This window comes from Strix uralensis, chromosome 1 (genome assembly GCF_047716275.1).
Source record: "Strix uralensis isolate ZFMK-TIS-50842 chromosome 1, bStrUra1, whole genome shotgun sequence".
In the NCBI taxonomy this organism is placed as follows: domain Eukaryota; kingdom Metazoa; phylum Chordata; class Aves; order Strigiformes; family Strigidae; genus Strix; species Strix uralensis.
The window spans coordinates 159,100,960-159,124,816 of NC_133972.1; positions in this window are offsets into that span (position 1 = coordinate 159,100,960).

The window sequence follows — 23,857 nt, forward strand, 5'->3', positions numbered from 1 at the left end:
GCTGAGCTGCCTGAAAGGGATGGCGAGTCACAGTTTGGGTGTCCCTTGACTGCGGGTGCCATCCGATGGCCACCTCCACCTGGTGCTGTGGCCTTGCTCCCAGGCCTCGTCATGCTGGGATCCACCTGCTGCGTGACTGTCCTGTGAAAGTGGGACTGCGGTGGGGGGTTTGCTGCCCGACTGGCAGGGAGACTGGCTCACACCCCAACATCTTGGCCCCAGGAGCAGCCATGTTAGGGAGGAGCTGGAGAGGGGGCTCCTGCTGCAGCTGGAGCACCCAGAAACTTTGTGTTTCAAACATGAGGCCAAGAGAAGGTATGAAGAAGGGAGTCTGATCCTGCTGCATAATTGCAAGGTTAATCAGCTGAGAAGGGGAGACTTACATCTCTCTAACACTGCCTGTGCTCTTAGTTCTGGAGAAGTACTGCATGAAAAAGAAGAAAAAACTGAACTCAAGTCTTCTATATCCTTTGTTTTCTGACCATTACTATATACAGAACAGAGATCTTCTACTCTTCATCTGTGGGTTTGGGATGTTTTTATTAAAGTGGCCAAAACTACAATGCCTTTTTCCTGAATTCAGCAGAGTGGCGCAGTCTGGGAGCACATCTCATAGGATGCTCCTCAGGGGAGCAAGGTGAAGGAGCACCTACTTTATGAATTATAAATGGCCCCAGGCAGAAAAGCAGTTACATGCACGTTTAGCTCAGCCAAGAGGAAGGGACCTCAGGGCAAAAGCTGCAACAGAAATTAAGGAAGCTAAAGAAGTTTTCTGCCGTGACTTAAAGTGTCTCAAATTTCTCAGAAAGGTGAATAGGTTAGGTGGGCTCCTGTGGGTGGGATTGCACTCACAGTGAGGTGTAAGCCCCTACGTAAGTACCAAATTCTGCCTGACCTCAACATTATACAAGTTGGTGCTTTTTGGATCTTGTTGTCTAAGGCCTGTTCCTTAAGATACAGACTTCTGAGGCAAGCAGAAATTTTCTAGCATCTTAAAGGTATGACAGAGCCTGTTACTTCTCAGATCATTATGCTTTGGAAAATGTGAAGCAAGAAAAGCAAAAAAAGTTTAAAAAATTATCCAAGAAATGAAAAAAGAATTCCATACAGTCAAACATGTCCTGGCTACACCACTCAGCTCCCACCTCGTCCAGTGAGAAGTGTGATTCATAGGGCCAAGCGATATGGAAATACAAGAGAAAATGTCTTTTTTCTCGTGATGTTTTTTTAATTATTATTAGAGACAGAAAAGCTGCCTTACTTCACATACCAGCTCCAAAAACTGACAAATTAGGAAGCAGTTCTTCCTTATTGCGTTACACAGGGTGACCACGTCGACTGACTTGCTTTCTCTGTCCAAAACTGCAACCGCTGCCTGGTTTGTGCATTAGGCATTGGAGAACCTCCAGTTTTCCCTGTCAGCATCTCAACAGAGTGTGGAAGACTCCCTGTCAGCCTGGTGTAGCAAAGTTCTGCTGCTGGTAAGCCACAACAAAAGTTTCAAGTCAAAAAAACCCCAACCTTTGCTCTGAGTCTTTGCTAAATACAGGCTCTACAGACTTGCTCAGAGAACAGCACTAGCAGCATGCAATGGGAGATGTCTGCAACACAACGGAGAAACTGATGCAGTTTTAGCGCCATTTACTTGTACCTTATCTATTATTTATTTACATACACACATATATACACAGATGTGTCTGGTAAGAGTAGTTACCATAGAAATATGTAGTCAGAGTGGAAAAGACTACGCCCTAAAGTGGGCTGAACATGGCTGTTCAATTTTAAGGAATTGGCTATGCATGAAGTTATGGGAAAACGTACCTCACTCTTGGCACAACTTGCGCTATGACTGAAGCTTTTATTGACATAGTCTAAGTTCAGATACATCACTGAGTTTCCACACAGGTCACTCCCTTGATCAGTTAATTGATTTTAGCTCTGTCTTTGGGTAATTATTTCTGAGAAAGCATGGATATAGGACAGGATCAGTATGCAGGTGAGACAGAGGAGGCAGCTCTCTGGGGCCGCTGCTTGCCCAGTGGCTGTGCTTCTGTGCCAAACCACCCCTCAGCACTACCTGCATGGTCTCCCCATCCCAGAGGGAGAGAGCAGGCTGGCCACTTCTCTCTTCCTGTCCTTCTCCCACCTGTTGATGTTCCTCACCTTCCCAAGACAGCAAAACTCCTTTACTTTCATACAGCTGCTGTCAGAGGGAAAGAAAAGGGAAAAGCTGTAGCTCATGGGGCTGTGGCCAAGCTGGGGTTGAAGGGTGCAAACAGAGAGAAGGCAGCTGCACCCCAGGTTTCTTCTTTTTCTACAATCTGCCATTGTATTGGAGCCACCACCCCACTGCTGTGGGGCACAAGACCCCAGGGGCAGTTTACAGTCTTTCCCCCTGCAAACAGGATCACATCAGCTTGGGTGCAGGGAGGCCAGGGCATTAGTGTGGGAGGGGAGAGATTATCCTAATTTGACTTTCATAATTTAACATGATCCCTAATCCTACTGACCTTTCTCAGGTCCTCATGTCCCCACTGGATGCTTTACCTCCCACACCACTCATTTGGTCTTCCAGAATTTATATTCTTGAGGCACAAAATTGCCTTTGAGCTGACTTTAGCATGGGACTTTCAATATCTCATCAGGTAAAAAAACCCCACTTTTCTTCCTCTTTTTTTAATCTTATAAATCATCCTGTGACTTGTTATGTAATAATGACAGTGCCTACAGTGGAGGAAAGGCCTGATTGATTCCATAAACGATGGCTGTAGTTATCAAATATTTTCACTTCCCTTTGGTGTTTAAGTATCTGTGAAAACCATTTATTGCCTCGTATATCCTTCTTAACATCTTATCCTCTAATTGTTCTCTATAGAATGAAAACAAATGGCTGAGGATGCTCAATTTGTTGTCATATAAACATTTATTGGAGCAGTATGTACATTATGATCCATTTTATTTCAATCCTATCAGTACCAGCTATGTTTGCCTGTTAGTTTTACTCTGAAATATTTGATTGACGTCAATGAGGTAAAGTAGATCTCACTTTGTAAACAAGCTGTACCATCCCAAAACATGTTGGTCATGCACTACCGTCACAGCTACTCTCAATGTCCAATCCAATGGACAACCCTATGGTTCACCACCCTCTCTGTAGAAAAAATAATGACTGATTTTTTGGCCCCTTTACCCTAAGACATTGGTTCCTGTTCTGATTTTTTCCTTTAAATGAAACAGACTGCTAGGGCCAGTTACTTTCTTTCTATTGAAAGGATTATATCATTTTTTAATCTACATCTTCAAACCACCATGTTATAGTAGGCATTTGTTATTCACTGTGGAAAGGCTTACATTCTATTCTTCTTGTCAGTATTCCAGCAAGCAGCTAGCTTCCCACTTTCTCTCTGAGAGGTCATCCAGAAGGCTTTTCTCCCTCTGTCCACAGAATCCTCAAACGTGTTTTTCTGGGTGAAGCATTCCATATATCTCCCATTCTTCAGTACTGTGACCACTTGGCTGAGCCTATACTAACCAATTTTCTTAATTCAATTTGAAATTAGAACACATGCGTATTACATGGGTTTTGATGTGTGGCCCAACTTAATTGATTGCCAATGACCTCAAGTTGGTTGACGTGCTAATAAATGAAAGTCTAAACAGTCCATGAGTGCTCATTCCATGAGGCAAACACTTGTGAGTTACCTCAGTGCGCAACTGAAGGTAAACCACAAATGTCTGACTGCTGCAACACATCTTCTTGGAATGTTTAGATTAGCTTTTACAATTGCAAATGTCTTCAGCAACTCTACTAGCTAATCGGCAAGCAACTAATAAATGCAAGTTACAACAAGAGAGCAAATTCTAGTCTAGACATATCTCTAGTAGGAGACTGAGGTCAGATTGTTTTCAAGTTTTGAATAAACTCAGAAGAGTTTGTCTATTGCCTGACATCAAAAAACCCTGTGTGTGTTGGTTTTGGTTTTAGTTTTTTTTAAATTTAACAAACAAACAAACAAACAAATGGGAAAATGTACCAGGAAGCTCACAGTCTGTGCTTGCTGTCTGGACTCCCAGGAGTTTCATTCTTAATAACCTCAGTACCCTTTTGAATGCACCATGTTTAAGACGATGTGAAGGGTCACCCCTACAGTTACCTGGCTAGAAAGAATAGGACCAAGCTAAGGCTGTGTGAAAGGGGAAAGCAGCTGAGAACCTGGATTATCCTAATATTAACAGGGGCAGAGTATCTGGAGACAGGCAACCAGACATGAGCTGGAACCACCATAAGAAGACCTGGCTCGATCTTACAGCAAAGCAGGGTACTGGAGGAAGTAGAGAGGATGACTCAGGAATGCAGTCCTAACAGAAAGGCCTCACCAAGGTTCAGTGGAAGGAGAGACTGGACTTGCTGATTATCCCAAAAGGAACCAGAAAAGAAAGGCAATATTAATAATTTAAAAGGACATCACAACATACCAGGAAATGTATCTTTGTAGTATCTTTGAAAGGGTTCAGTATCTGGGAGCTTATGTTTACAGTCTGTTTTCTGTTATTTTGGTTTTTTAGAAATGTTTCTTAATTTGTATGTGTTGATCTGTTGTTAACCATAGCACTAAGACTTCCTGACTCTGTGGAAGAGATGAATAAGCACAGTGGGCAGGAAATTAAAACTATTATCTTTTCAGGTGCACTTTACTGCAGAATTGCAGTCCGATTATAGATAGAGATATAAGTAGAGATATAGATAGATACACACTGGAAAAAACAGAGTGCTGTACACAAAACACAGCTCATGAAAAGAGCTCTCCCAACCACTCCCTCTATTTTTCCCATTGCTCTCTGCACAAGTCTACCTCAGGTCCAGCCCCACTGGTATCCTACAAATGTGACTCATCAACAATGCAAAAGCAGCCCATCAGGCTGACCGCTCTTGCAGACTGGCTCTGAGGTCTCTGCTCACCCAGCAAATCCCATCCAGCGGCTCATCTCTCTGAGCCACCTCCCATCTCACCAGCTCACTGGCTGGAGAGAGCTTGCAGCTACACATGCCTGGCCAGACCCAGCCATTTTTGGGAACAGAAGTCCTTTAAGTCCAGGAGCATAGGGGTGTACATGCATCCAGTCCAACTGCTGGATGCCCACCTAGCCAAGAGGAGTTCTGGAAGAGTTTGATGGATTGCCCTGGCTGGATGCCAGGTGCCCACCAAAGCCACTCTATCACTCCCCTCCTCAGCTGGAGAGGGGAGAGAAAATATAGTGAAAGCCTCGTGGGTCAGTTTAAGGACAGGGAGAGATCACTCACCAATTACCATCACGGGCAAAACAGACACCACTTGGGGAAATTAGTTTCATTTATTACCAATCAAATCAGAGTAAGATAATGAGAAAATTAAAACTAAATCTTAAAACACCTTCCCACCCCTCCCTTTTTCCCACCCCAACTTTATTCCCAATTTCTCTACCTACTCCCCCCAACAGCAACACAGAGGAACAGGAATGGGGGTTGTGGTGAGTACATTGTTTCTGCCACTCCTTCCTCCTAAGGGGCAGGACTCCTCACACTCTTCCCCTGCTCCAGCGTGGAGTCACTCTCACAGGAGACAGTTCTCCACAAAATTCTCCAATGTGAGTCCTTCTCATGGGCCACACTTCTTCACAAACTGCTCCAGCCCAGGTGTCTTTCATGGGGTCAGAAGTCCTGCCAGCAAACCTGTTCCAGTGTGGGCTCCTCTCTCCATGGGTCTACAGGTCCTGCCAGGATCCTGCTCCAGCACAGACTTCCCATGGGATCACAGCCTCCTCTGGGTGCATCCTCCATGGGCTGCAGGTGGGTATCTGCTCCACCATTGACCTCCATGGGCTGCAGGGGCACAGCCTGCCTCACCATGGTCTTCACCACAGGCTGCAGGGGAATCTCTGCTCCTCCTCCTTCTTCACTGACCTTGGTGTCTGCAGAGATTTTTCTCACATATTCTCATTTCTCTCATCAGCCGCAGATGCTGTTGTGCAGAAACATTTTCCCCTTCTTAAATACGTTATCCCAGAGGTGCTACCACTGTTGCTGATGGACTCAGCCTTCGCCAGCAGTGGGTCCATCTTGGAGCCAGCTGGCATTGGCTCTGTTCGACATAGGGGAAGCTTCTGGCAGCTTCTTACAGAAGCCATCCCTGTAGCACCCCCACTACCAAAATCTTGCCACACAAACCCAGTACAAGATGCTATCTGAAATGTCACTTTTCCCTCTAATTCAGATGTGCATCTGCAACTGAGATAAACCTCTGTAAAGAGCAAAGACTCCTTGGCCTCACATCCTTGCCCACCAGCAGACACCAGGCCACCACATTAGACACAGGCAGCCAATCCTCCCTGTCCCTTTGAACCATGAAAGAAGCAGAGGCAGAGCTTTATGAAATAGCCAGACATGTTCCTCAGAGCTCAGACACACAATTTCAGCTTCTTGCCTACTGGAGGAATTTAAGCCTTTATCTCCTTGTGGTATGCACTAGCACAGAGGCTATATGGGGGTCAAGACTGAAAGGTAGAAGTCTGGGGATGCGTGAGGAGAGGTTACAGCAAGCTGGACACTGCTGTGTGGTGTTGGCAGAGAGCAGGTCACCAGTCTGGTCTTTGTCTCTATTTTATCTAGTGACTGTTTAATGTTTGCAATGAGCACAATTAATGCTAGTGCAGTGCCAAGCTGCTCAGCTCTGTCAAGATTAGAGCAGTTCTTATCATCTGGGGAGCTATAAATTCAAAATCAAGGCAGTCCTGGTGCTTCAGTGATTCAGTGCCAGGCAACAGGGTTTTCAGACTCACCATTTTGGAATCAGACCCCTAAAATTTTGTCAATGTCCCTCTGAGGGTTTGGGAAGGACTTGGTCTCCATCTTCTTATATTTCCCTCAACTCTCCTGATCATTCTCTGAAGAGCAGTTTGATTCTCTCTACAGAAGATACCACTTGAATAGCATTATCAGATATGTTCTTGTCTCAGCACATATTCAAAGGGAACATAGCTCACTTGTGGGTTTTTGCTTTGTTTGTTCACTTGTTTTGGCTCAGAATTTTGAATGTGATTGATACTGAACTTTTTCTTTTTACCACATTCCTCTATCCTCTCTGACATTTCCACAACTGGTTACTCATACGTAGGTATAAGCCAGATAGTTCAGCAAAAATGCTTGTCGTCATCTGTGTTAACATATTATGACAACCATTAGCTCTCTGACTAAAGTTATTCTGCATTGGTTGAGTATCCTTGTAAGCAAGTGTGTGTAAGACAGTACTTAGGTGACTGAAATAGTACCTTATCAGTGCCATTCTTTTACTGGGGTGTGATAATAGGAAAAGAGGGATCCAGCAGTGTGTCACATTTTACATTTCATTTGGCTCATATCATTTGTACTTACAGTTCAAAACATCTTGTACATAAATCAGATCTGGTGATAGCTCAGTCCGTGGGGATTGATTTCTCTGATATCAAGGCTGGGCTATTATTAGCTAAGTTTCTGAACGTCACTGCTAACAAAATACAGCAAGTATTTACTTGCTGCATCACAACAGAGATCCCATCTCTCATCTCTTGTTCTTTCCTTTGATAATAGTACCAGTCTTTGAGCTTCCACAGGTTATAATCTGAATCATTTCAGGCCTGAGATTTATGTTCATTTGACTCTGGATATTTTTTCCTTAGGAAATGCTCCAGATTTCAACTCCTCCAGTCTCACTGGGAGATGATGTGCATGTCACAAGGGTTTCTGAGTTTGTGCAGAACATTGTCAACATTGTTTGATGACAGGAGCCATGGCATGCTCGGTTCTGAGACCTACTGTCCTGGTTTAACCAGGATAGGGTTAAGTTTCCCCAGCAGTGGGGGGGAGCTCTAGCCGGGTTATTCAGATACCATGCGGACGTCACATCCTGGCAGGTCACATTTTCCTGGCGCGGGAGCGCGGTGCACTCGTGGTTTTGTACATCGTGCTTCTCACTGCTGTATTTGGTAGCTATTTTGCTCTGTTCATTGCTATCATTATTACTGTTATTGTTATTGTTGTTGTTGGTTGTGTTGCTATTGCATTGTTGTATTAAACCTTTCCTTATTTCAGTCTTGGGGCTTTGTATTTCACTCCCTTTGTGGGGGAGGGGCAGCGGCCGCGTGGTCTCAGACCCCGGCAGGGGCTAAACCACCACACCTACGCTGCTGCCCAGGTTTCCATGGTCTTCCTCATATTAGAGGATTGCCTTTGGAAGCCCACATTTGTAAACTATATCCTTTTCTCTCCTGTTTGAAAGACAAGTATAATGGCACTGTCCTGCATAATATAACTCCCATTGAGAAGAATATAACATAATAATTTCTGAAAATGATCTCAAGTCCTGATGCAAGCTTTTGAACATGAGACATGCATTCAGCCAATGTTTCAATTTCAGCCTTCATTAATCCAGTTTCTCAGTGTCTCATAGCTTTTCAAATCCTTGCTTCGTACCTCCGAAGAACAGAACTACTTTTATACCTCATTTGCACTGGCACACAAAAACACAGACACACTGGGAAGTTTCACACAGCAAAATGAATGAGTTGGTGTGATTTGTGATAGTATTAAACTGGCTAGGAGAGGTAACAAGGGCAGTTTCTCTACAGGCCTAATATCCAGAGAACAGGCTTTCCAGAGCCATTGGACATTACCCTGGGCATTAGGTTATGCTGTAATATTTTCACTACAGTCACTAAGGCAGTGCAGTGACAGAAGAACAGTTGTGGTTATGACACTTCCTTATGACTGTGTAGGACACATTTTCAAAATAAGTTAAACATTTCTTGACATATTCTTTTTGCATGACCTAACTGGCTTCTATGTCTAAATCTCATTGTCAAGCAGCTGAAATTAGATGCTTGGTCCTTAAAAGTCTACAGGTGTGTGAACTTTGGGAGGGCCAAGAAAGACACGTTGAAGTGAGTAGACATCCCAAATCGTAAGCCTATGTGGCACAACTCAGAAGGTTGACTAATCAATCAGTCCAGACATAGTCAAAGCATTCTATCTAGGTTCTGGAGATGAGCTGAAACCCTCCTAACCTCATGTGGGCTTCATTCGTTAACACCAGCTCCTGGATCCCAAACCAGTTGGCCTGAAGCAGCTCAAAGACCTGTGTTCTGTGCTTTCCCCAACAAGAATAGACAGTGACAGTGCCCCCACATGCTGAGTCTTCCTGAGCACTGAGCAGGACAGGGCAGGGCCCTGCAGAAATAACTAAACTAGCTGTGCTATCAGAACTGGAACAGCTAAATTTGTAAGGCTATTACCGGTACTAGCATCCCCTACAACCCTTCACTCACCAATGTCTAATGCTTTGAAGATATTCAAAGGACTCCACAGTTCCTAAGCCACTGAGACTTCCAGTCTTCTTGTTACTGTAGGGAGCAATACCTACATTCCTGAAAAAATTAGAAATTGATTATGTTCAGGATGCAACTCTATTAATACGCGTATGTTTCAAATCCCAGCATATGGGATACTCTAAAGTATACACTGGACCTCCAGCTGCTGATCCAGAAAGAAGGCTATAGGTCTGCTGTGGGACTCAGACATGATAGCTTCACATGCATAGCTTAGATACCCTGGAGTCTTTCAAAAGGCATTACATTTAAGCAGCTGAATCACCCTCCAGATGACCGTGGCCAAGAAAGGAAAATGTGTGTAGCCATTCCAAGTCCCAGACTGATGCTCTTTTGGCTGGATCAGACCTCCCCAAAGGCTTGAGCATACCACCTCCCAAGTCTCTTAGGTTTCTGGATGATTCATGTTGGACCATGAGACTGGAAATGAACAACAGATCATGTGATGGAAACACTTTTGTATATGCAGTCATGGGCATGCCCTCACACGCATGCACTTATGAGTAGGGGGAGTGACCATGCCTTTGGCTGTGCTGGAAGATGATGACTTCTCTGCAGGGACCCTGGTAGTTTTATCTTGGTTGTGATTGCAAAGTCATGTTTCTTCTCTTCTTCCTTGGCACCTCCTACCCAAGAAGCTGGTCAGCAGATCAGGCCAACCCACTGCACCTGCACTAGTCATAGCCCAGGAGGCAGACCCTGGCATTGTGGTGAGTGTATGAGAGAAGTCAGGCAGAGCAGGAGTGAGGGTCCAGTGTGATAGATAGGTCTGATCTCACTTACCTCACAAGTTCTCATAGGCCCAGCTTCTTCTGAGCTACTTCTTAAACACTGAGAATCTGAGGTGAAAGGTGCAATTTACTAGCAGAGATGTCATTGTAAACCTAAACCTTTTGATTACGTCTTCCTACTCATAGAAAAAACATTTGCTTCCAAAAATGGCTTTTAGTTGCAAGTCAAACATAGTTCAATCCTGAGCCCAGAGATCTCACTGCATTCTTGTTCAGCAAGAATCTAAGAGGCCTTCCCTTCTAAAAGGCATGATTTAGATTTATAGAAACTGATTATTTAATTATCAAACTGAAGGTTGATATAGCAAGATGGCAACAGGAATGGCAGTTGCTGTCTACATCCCTCTTTCCCTTGCCATGCTGTTAATTTCTGTAGGCATTATGAATGAGCTTCATAAAAGAAAAACAGGCACCATTATGATATGAACATTTTCCCTTTGTGGCTGTCCATCACTCTCCTCTTCTTGGTACTGCAGGACTGAGAAGAATTTATACGCTATATTTACATAGTGATATCACTATCACTTATGAAAATATAAAGTGACTGTGATGATTCATACTGTGCATTTTAGTAGTAACACAGCAATAGAAGTTGCTAGATTGTCAAGCTGTCTTCAAGAAGAAATTGTCACTTTGGCTGATCGCTTAGCCACTAAAACAAGTATCAGTTTGAAAGCTGTCATGCCAACACAGAATAGGAGCCTGGCATCAATAGATGGTACTTATGTTTGATAACATTCATTTCAGCCACAGTACCTCCCTGCATGAGGGGAGCGATCTCATTAGCATTGACTTTGACTTTCTCCACCAAATGAATGAATACTCATTCTTTAAGGATGAAATTCACATTACCTTAAGCAGAGACCAAGTACACAGATTTCCTGTGAGTGACTGTGTGTAGAAGACAAAAGGGATACAATATTCTTTGCTTTCCTCCCTGCTCCTGACCATAATCTGGATTTAAACTAAAGTAAGTTTCTGTGCATTACTGCACCAGTAATAATTTTACAGAAAGAAAATTAGGGAGCTTTTGGGGAGTATTTTACAATATATATCCATACTTGTTAGTCTTTTGCACTTCAAGAATTTAGTGATATGAAAGAGACATGGAGAAATGGAATCTTCTTTACACTCTTGTGAATTAAAAGCTTAATGCTGAGGAGATGTGACTTGACAACACCTGTCATATTTAATGGGAGCTGTGAGGGTGTAACAGGCCACACACCCTGTGGACTGGGAAGGACAAAGTGGTTGTGCTTTGTCAAGGCAGCTCTCCCAGAACTGCGCTCAAAGCATATTGAGAAGCCAATTGCGAAGCTTTTATTTCCCTTGAATACTCTCCTCCAGTAAACATGTACCACTCTGAAGTACTGCTAGTCAGAAGTCACAAAATAGTGATTTGCTGAACCGAAATGATCTCAAAGTTTCAGAAGATCAAAGGCAGACTTTAGGTCACCTGGGAGCCAGCATGTCCAAAAGGCAGAGCTCCATCAGACAAGTAATGTCAGCTATGGGAACCCACGGCTGTAAGACCTACAGCTCTGAGACAAACAACCATTTTCCAAAGACTTGTGGAGTTGTAAAAAACCTCAAAAGCCCAGTTCTAGCTTGTTCCCATAGAGCATTCACAAAAGCAGAACTTAGAGCCTAAAAGCCCTGATACAGGTTCTCAGGGACAATTATTCCAGGATAATTATGCCATGCTGGCACCAGAAACTCTGTTTTTTTCCAGTGCTTATATGGTAAGGCTTTGGTGTGAAGCAGAGCCTAGAAACATCAGGCCTCTGCGAGGACTCATCTTTTTACATGATCTCACAAGAGACACTGGAGTACATCTGCTGAGCCCCTGGAACTCAGACACTACCCAAAACACATCCCTGACAGACCCTTATGATAAAATCGGCTCCTGTTGTGGGACTGGCCTGGGGATGAAGACTCTGAAGCTTCCAAGGTGGGGGGCTTTGACTCCAGAACCATGAGCTGGGGCTCCCAGGCTTCAAGCTGCTGAGCCAAGAGCCTGCTGAGTTATCCTCTCCCTCAGCCCACTGCCACATGCAAATATCTCAGCCTGCAAAGCTCCTTCTGGTGCAGGTCAGGGATCACACCACACGGGCAGCATACATAACACACACAGAGCCCAGGGAGCTAAGTCAGTGCATAATGAGTTCAATTCACACATATATAAGAGACACAATCAGCAGCCTTTTGAAAACAACAGGCTAATTACACTGAATCAACAGAGGAGATTATAGAACAGGAAAGGAACTAAGAAAAAACCACTGTACATACAAAATGAAACCACACTTCCAAATAATATTTAACCATCCGAACCTCTTTCTAAAATAAATCTTTCCAGCTCTTGCAGAGAGTAAGATCACACTGGGTGTCTTTCCAAGTTTTTGGGGAATTTCCAGTGCCTACCCTTTATTCTTTTAGAATAAGTTCAACTCAGGACTCGAGAGCATGTGGGCTAAAACCTGGGAGATGCTGGGCACTTGCATCTCTTACTGAATAGCCTTTTATCAGCCTATTTAGGTTATCCCAGTTTAACCCTATAGTCCCTTCCAGCAATTCAATGACTCAGATTAACTAGACACTTGGCCAGTGTGGAGCTCCAGGCTGAAGGTTGGAGAGAGGCTAGTCCCCAGACAAATGATGCATGGAATTTGTATCTGAGGGTTGCCATGCCAACGTCGCACACAGATTGCTCAAGATCCAGCAGGACTTGGCAGGGATGTTTTTGCTTCCCAGAGACCCACTGACAGGTAATATTACTGAGTTTCTGTTTTATTATGTGAAGTCCCATTGAAATGCTCAGTACAAGCATCTAATTCATTTCCATGCGACTTTGCATAGCAAAAAAGAGAAAGCGGGAGGGAGCAGCAGGGCAGTGAGGGACCCTCCTGTTCCCAGCACAATGTGGGATTCACTTGCTGTGTGGGGCAGTTTTATCTTTCCCGTGCGCCTGCAGAAAAGTACTGCTCTGAATAGGCTCAGGCAGTCAAAGGAATCCGAGAGTATTTCATAACCGATAGTTGCTGATGCTATATTCCCAGAGCCTGTACTGCCTGAGAGCTTGGGATGCTAACCTACAATACAGAAGGTGAATACAAAACTAAAAGAAAATTACAGAAGTCTAGCAGTGAGTTGGATGTGGGAGCGCTCAGCTTCCCCTCTGCCCAGGTACAAAATCGGTGCAAGGGACCAAGCAGCACCAGCCTCAGTGCTTGATCCAAAACTCACACAGGGAGACAGAAAGGCCCCCTGAGACATCGGTAGCCTTTGGCTCAGCTCAGTCAGATTCACTCCTCCCACAGGGAACATTTAAAGCATCCAGTATCCACATCCTTGGTAGAGCCGGCTGAACAAACTGCTATGAATAAATTATGTAAATAGTTTAGCACCCTGCCTTCTGCTCACAAATCATTTCGGAACCCCTCTTCTCCTCCATCAGCCTCACTGTCCTTGAGGAATTTATGCCAAAGAGTTTCTGTGTCAAATTTCTGCCTTTAGGCTGTTTCCAAACTGCTCAGCTTCCCTCCGCCCCCTTCCCCCATTGCTGCTTGTTATTCAGTGGGTGTAAGGTTCTCCCAAGTCACATGAGACGTTTCCTCCTCTCCAACTTTCCTGGCTGGGAAATAATAAATGTCTAAATGGCAGAGACACATTCCCATGTGATGCTTAGAGATAAATCATTGTGTTAAACCCCACGTTTTGTTTAGGGAGCCCGAGTATTTCAGAGGGGGCCCGGGATTCCACTACATGGCACAGCGCCTAACAGTTAAGGGCTCCAACACTCGGTGTTGCAACACCTAGGTCGTTTTGTTGACTTAATGCCTGTATCTTTGCCCAGAGCAAAATACGTTGGATAAGATAAAACCAATCCAAATAAACAACGAAGCATTGGCATCATGCACTGAAATAAAGAGCAAAACAAGATGACTCTGCCTACTGAGCTGTGTGTTATGGCTCCTGGCTCACATTTTTTAGCCATGTACAAGACCAAAGTCTGTCTTTTCAGGCCAAAATGAGGGCACTTGCTGTTACACATCACTCTTTAGTTTTATCTAACTGCAGACTGCCACTGAAAGAAGCAATCCAGTGCATTTGTCTCTATGTGGCTTCAGACTTCTGCCCTCTTCTTCGCACTGGACCTAATGCCTGCACAGGTCTTGGGGGAGGTTACCCATCTCCCTGGACCAGGTTAATCTTGTTTCTGTGGGTTACCACTTGGCTGGATCACTGAAATGCGCTGACTCTGTCCCTCTGCAGCCTCAAAACCCAACAGCAGCCATGGTTGGTGGGACCAGGGGCAGTGGCCTGAGAGAAGAGTGGGACTGAGGAGTGGCAAAACAGGGCTGACTCACTCTGTAGGGTGGAGGGAGATGCACTGCCTGACCTGGACACCCACAGTTAGGTGGCTAACATTAGCTACCATCCTATTCGTGATCACATAGGCTCTTCAAAGGCTGCCTGATATCTCTGCAGTGCATCAAGAAAGAACAGGGGCAGTCTCCTCCACCTTCCCAGCCTTACCATGATGCCAGCCTATGAGGCCAGGACTACGGAGGTGATTAGGCCATCCCCTGCCAATACTGACACCAGTTTCCTCTCCCCTTCCTCTGGATGAGGAGGACCCAAGACTCTGAGGCTCAGGACAGGGAGGTGCAGGAAGAACCCTGTGTCCATGGCCATCCTTTGCCAGTAATGGCTTTTTAAATGAAAGAAAGTGGCATTTTAGCAAAAGAAGTGAATGCACTTAGACTAACCATATGCTTGACTTACAGATTGATTTACACATCAACAAGTTTAATATCACAAACTGCATCTTCATAGTTTATATTCATGGCAAATACAGAGATTGTTTATGGTAAATATGTACCAATCTGAACTCAGAATTTTTAAAAAAAGTAACACATTACCATAGAAACAAAGAAAATGGGCATAATCCATCAATCTGTCCAAGGCAAGACCAGCTCTACCTGGAGCATTCCTGGCAGATATTCACCAGTCTGGTCTTAATGGTCCCCATCAGAGGGATGTTACTCCTTCTGAAAGAGTCTATTCCAGAGAAAAACTTTCCTAAAAGCTGACTTAAATCTTTGTTAAGCTTATAACTTATTGTATTATCCACAATGGATAGCGACAGAAAGGTTTATTACCATCTCATTGAAGCAGCATTTTATTTATTCGAAGCCTGGAAGGCACAATTCTCACCAGCCTTCTCTGCGCAGATTAAACAGATGCATTTCTTGACACCTGCCCCTGCAGAGCATTTTTTCTAGACCTCTGACCAGGCTCATTTCTCTCCCCTGGACTTTCTGCAATCTTTCCTGAAGTGTGGTACCAAAAACTGGAATCGGCTCCCTACTGGAGGCTTTACCAATGGTAGGATTACCTCATATGTCTTTTGTACAACTCTGTTGTTTATATATCCCAGAATAATATTTGCTTCTTTCACAACAGGATGTCATTACTGACTCATGCTGAGCTCATGATCCACTACAATTCCCAGATCTTTGCTACCTCTCCTCTCATTTCCCATCCAGTATTCAGGGAGGCATTTAGTCCTATCTACATGCCAGTTTATGTTCAGTGTTATCCTGTTTCTTTTATACCATTTCTTCAATTTCTCAGGCCTGTCCTCCAAGACACTTGCAAGTTGTCAGTGCTTAGAGTCATATGCAGATTTAAAATATGCACTCTCTAGTCCATCAGTTAAGGCACTGTAATGATAGCAGTGAATCTGAACCCCCAGACAGTCTCTTACAGAGCCCTAACTGATAAATCCCTTCAGTGCAATACTGAACTGCTGACAGTGGGATCTTGGTTGTCATGAGCCAAGAGGTACTGTGGGTATACTTGTGGGCCTTGTCAAGAATCAGAGGTCCCAAAGCCATGACTTTGGGGCAGCAGAGTGCTTATGAGACCTTCGAACCAAAACTGACATGGAAAGCAATACAGCATGTTTTTCAGTATTGTTGTTCATTGAGACCAGTGAAGTTAGAGGCCCATGATTCAAACCACAACTCCCTGGGTGCTTATGAAAATGCCATTCGAGGCAGTGTCAAAAACCTTACTAAATTCTTGCCTATCCACATGACTTGTTGCCACGTCATAGGAAAAATAAATGAACAAACAGGCTGGTTTGATATGATCTGGTCTTGACAAATCACATTGATAACTACTTATCACTCTGCTCTCTTTGTCCAAGTATCTTTCTGGGAAATGAAAGTCAGGTCAACTGGGACTCTGCGTCCTCTTTTTTTCTTTTTTTAACAGGCATTCTGTCAGCCTTTTTCTAGCCCAGCATCATCCAAATTCTCAAAGATAATTACCATGGCCTTCAGGATTGTTCAGCCAGTTCCCTAAGTAACCTAGGGTGAATTACAGGCCTGACTGATCTGAGAAAATCTAATTTATCTAAGCAGTTTCTAAACATTTCTTTCCCTATTCTTGCCTGAGTTCTTACCCTTTTGTGGCTGGTGTTAACTGTGTCAACCATCTGATTACAGTCAGGCTTTTTAATGAAGACTGAAGCAATAAAAGGCATTAAACACTTTGGCCTTCTTGGCATGTTTTGTTATTAACTTTCCTGTCCTATTTATTAGCTGGCCAATGTTTTCTCTGGTCCTTCTCTTACTGCCAAGGAAGTTATACAGTGTTTTCATGTTACCCTTTATATCTCTTTATCTTATTTTGTGTTTTGGCCTTTCTCATTTTGTCTACATACTTGTGCTATTCTTTAATATTCATCCTTAGTTTCTTGACCTGGATTTCACTTTCTGAATATTTCTTTTTCAGTTTTATAGTTGCTACAGAATTACTGACTTAGCCAAATTGGTCTGTTACTAGGCATTGTATCTTTTTCTTCCACTGAATGAATTTGGAGGATAGACTTACTTTCTTTAACAAATACAAATTCTCCTGTTCCATTCAAGAACTATAGACATGTTTCTCTTGATCCTCTTTGTTCATATCTATCAATTTTATGAGTATATTCAGACTTGCTTAGCACTTTTTCTCTGATTAGTTCAGAAAGATTATGAAATCTCCCCTAAAAGATGTTATTGTCTAAAAGAAAAATGTAGAAATCTGGGTTATCCTTGAATAAGCATTGGCATATGACTTTTCATTAATCCAAGTGACATGAGCACAATTTTGCCTTCAGTCTTGAACTACTAATATATAACATTCATCAACAAAAGGATGGCCCAAAAAAAGGTGGTTCAGGGAACTTCAATAACAATGTAAATGAAACAGTTAATGATCTTATTAGATCTAAATGCTGGACCAAAGTTAGATATGCCTGATGGATTTGCTAATGATAATGATTTGGCTGATGCATATACATGGGTCCCTAATGAAGATCTATTGCTTTCTGGTTTTCCCAGTTTTATCTGGTGAGGTTAAGAAAGCATTACTTCAAATGAGTTTGAATAAAAGTGCAGTGGCAAGCAACCTTGACCACAAATTATTTAAAATAATTGCTTCATCTACAGTAAAATTAGTAGCTGATTTATGTCACTTGTCTTTCTTCATTGCAAAATACTGTAGCATCACTGTAAACAATGACATTTTCCAGTGAGGTGGTGTAAAAGCAAACGTCTTCTGTTCCTCAGCTATCAAAAACTTTTGTGCAGGCTCTGCTCTATGTAGTCAATAGAGTTTTGATTTAGCAGAATGAAGACTTTAAAGCATTCTGCCACTCCACCTGTGCTAAAAACATAAGAGGGAACTCTTTTCCTGTTTAGGAAATCTAGGTTGATTTCAGCCATCTGGTACAGGCCAGTTGCATGTGATGTTCACAGTCAGCACCTTATCATATTCCTTTAGATAGCTGTATCACCTAAAAAAAGGCACTTGTAGTGGGCAAGTCAAATCTTGGGTAGGTTGAATCTCCTCTGAGGGTGAAGAGGGAGGCAAAGCCTCCTAACTTGCCTAAAGGATCTCCATCAAGGGTCTATAGTAGGCCCTTCCTGAAGGATGGAGTTGCAGCTGTGTTGCACTGAGAAAACCAGACCTTTTCCCTGGCATCATCCAGGCCTAGAGAAACTGATGATGACTGGACAAACACCACCCTTGAGAACTGGGATCGACAGTCTAACTGCTGTCTGTAAAAGTCATCAGCAAAAATTTACTGGATTCACTCTTGCACTCTTAAACATAAATAAAGGAGATGGCTGAAAGGGGAAATGGAGGAACAGTGAAGTGACTCACCTGAGATCTAGCACCCAATCAGGTGTCACAGGGAGGAGAGGCAGGTACCTGGGTCTGAGTTTCCCAGGCCACAATGGTTTCCCTACCATATCCCAATGCCTGTTGTGGTATGTAAGACTAATATAGATAGTAGAGCCTTTTCCTGTGTATTTATCCACAAATAGCTAGAGTTCTGTGCTCAGGAATAATGACTGTTTGGTGTAACTTGTAACAAGTGCTATCATTGCTTGAGGCTTTTTAAACTTTGAAAAATAGTAAGTTACATTTTTTTCCCCTGTAGAAAAAGAGGCTAAGATATAACAGCTATGGAATAACAGACAGAATTATTTTTGTCTCTTCAGTTGGCTGTGGGTTGTTTGCATGTATATATTTGTGTTTGTGGGGGTCTGGGTATGTGTTTGTGTGTATGTGCCCATATGTTGTTAGTTTTTAATTCCTTATCTTTGTAGCAAATGACAATGAAAGCTCGTTAAACTGGGCTATGCGGGCTGCATAACTAACAGGGAGGAACGATTTCCTTATCACAAGCTAAATAACAAAACCTCTCACACTTTATTAACATTGACAGGAAAGCAAGAGTCCTCACATCACCTTACTAGTGAACAGTCAGCAACATTTGTGGTATTCAGAATTAATCTAAAGAGATATTAGACTACTCTAATCCTTAATTCTCACTTTGTATTAAAATAAACATCTATTTGTGTTCAGCATCATAATAGGGAGACAAGGGGGGCTATTCCAGCAGACAGGAATTAGCTTTCTCTCCAAGTTTTGTGGCTGTGATGAGGTCACAGTCCTGCAGTCTCACCTTTAAACCCAGGGAACCAACAGGCATTCACACCAGTACATCTCTTTACCACACTGACAGAAGCTGCATGAGCCAGCTCAGAAACAGAGCGGATTCTACCCAGGAAATCAAACCCATCCATGCCTCATTGCGCAACTGAATAATGTGTTATTCATTATGTACAGAAATATTACATATTAACATCCTGAACCTTGATGATGCAACACAGGGAATGAGTGGTGCTGAGATGATGCTTAGTTCCCACCAAGGTGAATGGGAGCAGCGGATATTCAGCACATCCTAGGAAGACATCCAACACCTTCAAGATTTTATCTGAAGTTTGATGTGCACTAGAAAGTCTTGTTGACAGAGCGCACTGCGGGCAGACACAAGCTTGCTCTGCTGGTATTTGGAGCCAAGAAGGGTGCATGACCATGTTAAGTACAGTGCTGGTAAGCCCTGCTGAGAGACTAGATGTATTACTTCAGGTTTGGCACCCTGCTACCACCATCACCTGCTTTTTCTTCAGCTCAAAGGATAGGCACCAGGGAGCTCCAGTCTGCACAGAGCAGCAGCAAGGGCAAGCTCACATCAGCAGGTTTCATTTTAGTTCCAGGCTCCGTATGTGAGGATGTCTTTCTAGCTTACAAGAAACAGAAACATGCACTAACCCCTTGTTCCTGCCTGGACTCAGCAAGAAATGTCAGTCTTTACACCCTCTGGGATTAGGGACTGGGCAAATCCTACTGATACAGACACAAACCTCTTCATAGGCTTGTGCTGTCCACACATAAGTGAGTTGTAGGAGGACAAGCTATCAATGGCTGTATGTATCTGGGGTCACCAGGATTAAGGTACCGTGAGCTGTTTCTGCTCCATTTCAGCTATATTTGCTCAGCAAATATCTGTCCCCTCAGTGCTATGCACTGGCTGCTGTAGCCACAATTTCAAAATCTGCTCGCTGAGATTAAATTGATCACTGGCTCCTTTTTTAAATCACGTTTTGTGTTGGAAAAACTTCTTTTCCTGACAGGCTCCATATGCGAGCAGGTACATATAGCTTACCACAAAGAAACAATGCACTAAACCCCTTGTTCCTGCCTGAAGTCATCAAGAAGTGCCATTTTTACACCCTCAACATTTAGGGACTGGGTGAATCCCACTCCCCTAGACCTGCAGCAATAGAGATCCTCATTAGGAAACAGGAGGAAGCATGGACTTCAGAAAAGTGAAGCAAGGTGGAACCAGGTCTGGGTCAGGACCAGGTATTTCTATCAGAGTTACGCTAGGGAGATTTAGTAGAATGAGATAAGTAAATCCATAGCAGTCATGTGTCCTCATCACAAGAAGTCCTTCCTGACTGTGACCACCCCAAGGAAGCCACTAGGCTCTGAAGAGGAGAGACCACCTTCTGGTGTAAAAAAATAAATGGCAACAAAGACACTTTTGCTGGGATGGTCTCAAGTAGAAGGGTCAAAGCCATGACTGCAGTCAAGACCAGTGTGTGGAGAGCAATGGGGAAAAGGAAGGCAAAAAATTTATTTTTCTTTTCCACATAACATTAGATTTCCCTCATTCAGCAATGTCACAAAATTATTTATTTGAAAGTGGGGTCCTTTCCTACACACAGAGTGCAAAATCCCAGTTAATACCTTCTCAAAAATCTGCATCAAGTGTGTGCCTCTGAGTACCTTCCTCTGTGAACCACATTATCATTTGTGAACCATTGCCCGTGGTCTGTCAGTGCCTGTATTGCACCACTGATGTACTCAGGAATATTTCAAGGGGGAAAAGTGGAGCATGTATCCTGACTGTTGCTCATGCCTACACATACTCTAGGAACTCCATCACCTCAAGCTTCTCCAATATTTCCTCTATATTTTTCAGAGCCCAAATTCTCCCCAGGAATCAATGTCCTGGGACTGTTGTGGGACTTCCTGACCTCAGTTGTTTCCACAAAGTAGCAACAGTCAATGGAGTCAATATTTCCACAGCAGAGCAACATCAGTTTCTGGGCTAACATGTCTGATCCCATGTTTGTGGCAGTGGCAGTGGTGTATGTTTCCAGAGAAGTTGCTTTCATCATTCCAGAGTCTTTCATCTGTGTACCATAATAGATGTGTCTCCATTGCAGGGCAGATGTTTTCCCCTTTCACTTTGTGTTGCAATCCTAGCTATCCAGACCAACAGACCTGCTGGGATACAGCACATTTCCTCAGACACACAGGTTTCCCTCTATCAGAGGGATGGTGCCATTGCAACACACATGCCACCAGGGTGCGACCGGAGGGAGCGGCTGCGCCCAGACTTGGGAGTTCAGATGTACTCTGAAGTTTTCCATGCTATTTCCATGAGCCTAGAAGCAACGGCAGCTGGGGATGTCTCAGTCACATCCAGTTCTGCACACTAAAGAGACAAACAGGAAGAGAAAATTGCACAAAGGCAGAGTTGTCCCTAAGCACCCACAAACCCCTCATGAAACAGTACCTCCCATAAAGCAGTATGCTATATCCCAGAGTGTATTGCATCTACTGTTACCATGAAAGTCCCTGGGATATGTACATTAATTGTAGTCCTTCTTCAGTTAATTTGCCCATGGTGAAGAATCACAGTGTTGTCACATAGTATCCTGACAGCTCAGTGCTAACAGCAATGACACATTTTTGGACAAAATAGTGAAATATAAATGTATTTGAATTATCCAAGTTCTTATATCTCACTGTCCTGAACCTTTGGGATGTCCGGGTGCATCTCTCCAGATTTATTTAAGCTGAGAGAAAAGAGCTTCCCAGCTTTTTTTCTGTATTAGCTCAATCTTAGAGCCAGACACAGAGTAGCTTGGACCACACTCTGCCCCAAGGCTGTCCCATTTACACTGCTAGAAATGACCAGCAGCCCTCTACCAGGAGGGTATTGCCAGAGTATGCCATGCACAAGCCGTGCTTCCTGCATCTGGGGCACTGGGAGCGAGCAGTGGGGAAGGTATGTCTGGAAAACAGGAGGGGTGGCTATATGGCACAACACAACGCTGAGCAGACAGCCAAACCAGCTCCTGCTTTTATAAACTTAAACAAATACCAGCAGTGGATAGCTTCAGAAAGTAATCACTTATTCTTTTGAAAGTACCCTACCAAGTTGTTTTAATTGTAAAGAAATAATCGGAGGGAACAAGTTTGAGAGATTTAGTCTATTAATCATTTATTGTGTTATTTTTATATGGTATTGTACTGCTGCAATGATATGTTAAATATTGCAGCTTGATGTGTGGTCCCCAGGCCCAAGGAGTCCTATAAATTAGATGGATTTTTCTAAAGCTCTCTCAGTGAGAAAAGTTGCAGAAAAAGTGAGAATAACTCCATATTGTTCTATCTCCTTAGATGCAAAATAACCCCAGTTGACTGTGTATTATCCTAACTACAAAATATTCTCATGGGAATTGTATCTACAAGAATCGGGGTTTTTTATGGAGTTTTGAACAGGAGAACTAATGGCTATTGTGAGGTACAGCATCAAAATAAAAGGAAATTTTCTCAGGCCGTTGTAAAGAGCTTTTAAGCCAGAGCAAAAATTAACTTTGTCTTTCCCAGAGTGAGAGTTGAGAAAAGCAAGCAATGTTCCTGGCCTCAACCTTCTTTTTTAAATGAGTTGGAGTCAATGTCACACTCTTTTTCCTATGTAGCATATAAGGCGGTAATCCTTCATTCACCTAAATGGGTCAGAAAGAATACTCCAAACTTGTGTGTACTGCAGACATGTCATCTGAGGGACCCCAAACCCTGTCACTTACAAAGCTTATAAAAGTCTGACCTGCTGTATAGGTATCCATCTCCAGCCAAAGTCATGAAAGATCAGGATATCCAATCTGGGGACCAATTTTGGTGCAATGAAGCCATTCTCCTTGCAAAATTATTATGTCACTGTCCTGACAGCAGCAAATGCAGCTGCACACCTGAAACAGCTACTGCTGAAGTGTGGTGAAAAATAGTTGTCAATTGCTGAGAAACAGAGCTCTCCCCTTGCCATTTTATCTTTATTTTTTATCCAGAACAACATTAGGTCCCTATGTATTAACAAATCAAAGCTGACTGCACTCAACACCTCTCAGGAAAGCCCCAAGTTACAGGAAACACCCTTGGAAGGGATGTTAGAATTACCAAGCCTCATATGAACTGGTAACACTGGAACTTGCAAAAAGATTAACAAAAATCAGTTTCCATGTTTAAAAATAAACCGGCTTTGGTCCAGAGTCTGTGAAAGAAAAGGTACATGAAACTCTATATAAATTTGTAGGGTTTTCTGCCCTATGAATCAGTAATATCTTTTTTCTTAAAAAAACTAAAATAAAATCTGGGCTTGCAGTCTTTATGCCAACTTTCCACTCATACAATCTGAAGAACCAGAGTTTGAAAGTGTATAATGAAGTATAATTGGGTGCAGTAAATTATCAGCATTGAAAATACTATGAGAAATGGCCACTACAAATAATATCACAGGGATGGGACAGTTCCAATGGGTCTTTCTCTGGTAAACCTCTCGGTTGATTTACAGTGAAAGTTTTGCCTGAAAATGGGCCAAGAGGAGACTGCAAGATTTTGATTGCTTTTTTAATTCTATGGAAAAAAATATTAATAAGATCCAACTTTCATTGAAGTCAGTGGAAAAC